The sequence below is a fragment of the Cebus imitator genome, unplaced genomic scaffold (assembly GCF_001604975.1).
Source record: "Cebus imitator isolate Cc_AM_T3 unplaced genomic scaffold, Cebus_imitator-1.0 Scaffold3402, whole genome shotgun sequence".
Taxonomy (NCBI): Eukaryota; Metazoa; Chordata; class Mammalia; order Primates; family Cebidae; genus Cebus; species Cebus imitator.
The window spans coordinates 1-1,765 of NW_016110717.1; the positions used below are offsets into that span (position 1 = coordinate 1).

At 36.9% G+C, this 1,765-nt stretch overlaps 1 long non-coding RNA gene across 1 annotated transcript; it reads left to right on the plus strand.

The window, feature by feature from the left end:
• The first annotated feature begins 747 nt into the window (after positions 1 to 747).
• LOC108299249 lies at positions 748 to 1,117 on the plus strand. Its single transcript, XR_001822870.2, has 2 exons — positions 748 to 880; positions 1,061 to 1,117. It is a non-coding gene; the product is annotated as an uncharacterized LOC108299249 (long non-coding RNA).
• The last annotated feature ends 648 nt before the right edge of the window (positions 1,118 to 1,765 follow it).

The window sequence follows — 1,765 nt, forward strand, 5'->3', positions numbered from 1 at the left end:
CCCAGCACTTTGGGAGGCGAGGCGGGTAGATCACCTGAGGTCAGGAGTTCCAGACCAGCCTGGCCAACATGGTGAAACCCTGTTTCTACGAAAATACAAAAATCAGTTGGGCATAGTGGTCGGCACCTGTAATCCCAGCTACTCATGAAGCAGAGGCAGAAGAAGCGCTTGAACCCGGGCGGTGGAGGCTGTGGTGATCCGAGATCGTGCCACTGCATTCCAGCCTGGGCACACAGAGTGAGATTCTGTTTCAAAAAAAAAAAAGCTAACTATGAGAATAGGACACAGTGAATTAAAGTATAGATTATGGTCTTCTATGAATTCTAGTTGTCTTAAATTTTTGTACCATTTCTTTGAATTCAAATGAGTATATTGTTTTCTTTTAAAATCAGCCCTGTGAAGTTAGCATGAGTTCTTTTTCCCTTGTAAGCTTAATTTTATCTTTTTAATTTAATGGATAAAAGAAAATCAGTGGAATTAATTTACCTTATCCTTTAAATTGATTTTATCCTTTTTTTCCTTAAACAAAATCAATATGGGTCATTCTAAGAGTGTGCTGTTCTATTGTTAGGGGTTTATGTACCCAGAAATTTTCCTGTCTCAAGTGAGTTACAGTATAGGTGTGGTAAGATTTGCTTTCAAAAGCCAGTTTTTGTATAACTTAGAATGTTGTCTTTTTTTTTTTTTTTTTTTTACTTGATTAAAAGAAAAATGTAAAACACTTGATAAGAGATCAAAACTTTATTAATATTTTTATCCTCTGAATATTTTTTGATAACTTTTGTTTCACTTTAGGTGAATTGCAGAAAGCCATTGACTTATTCACAGATGCCATCAAGCTGAATCCTCGCTTGGCCATTTTGTATGCCAAGAGGGCCAGGTGAGAACTCTCAACAGAAAGTATCTTCTGGTGAATAATTTCTGCACATTTGTTTAAATAGAGTTGCTTCTGTGTTGATGCCAAAAGTTTTATTGAAATGAATACTTTTTTTTGAGGGGGGTGCCATAACTCAGATACGAACTGAAATGAATACTATTTAATATCACACTTATTTTTCAGTGTCTTCGTCAAATTACAGAAGCCAAATGCTGCCATCCGAGACTGTGACAGAGCCATTGAAATAAATCCTGATTCAGCTCAGCCTTACAAGTGGCGAGGGAAAGCACACAGGTAAATGATTGAATTTAATTATTTTCAGAACTCTTTACATTTAAATCTGATGTGTTAAGATACTTTGTTTAAACAAAAACACAAAAGTTCCTAATGGCTTAATTTTCAAATTAGTATATACATAATATCAAGAATTGAGATAGCTTGTAGACAGCTGCTTAAAAGGAAAAAGAAAAAAGAAATTTTTAAAAAAGGAATTGAGAATATAGGAAGGAAGAAATAAGAAAATAAAAATTCTTTTCACTCCTTTCATTCAAACAAAGCTACTGTTAACAGTTTTTGACTATATATGGCCAAATATAAGGTAAGGATTTTTATTTAAAATTAATTCCAGGAGGCCAGGCGCGGTGGCTCACGTCTGTAATCCCAGCACTTTGGGAGGCCGAGACAGGTGGATCACAAGGTCAAGAGATCGAGACCATCCTGGTCAACATGGTGAAACCCCATCTCTACTAAAAATACAAAAATTAGCTGGGCATGGTAGCGCACGCCTGTAATCCCCAGCACTTTGGGAGGCGAGGCGGGTAGATCACCTGAGGTCAGGAGTTCCAGACCAGCCTGGCCAACATGGTGAAACCCTGTTTCTACGAAAAT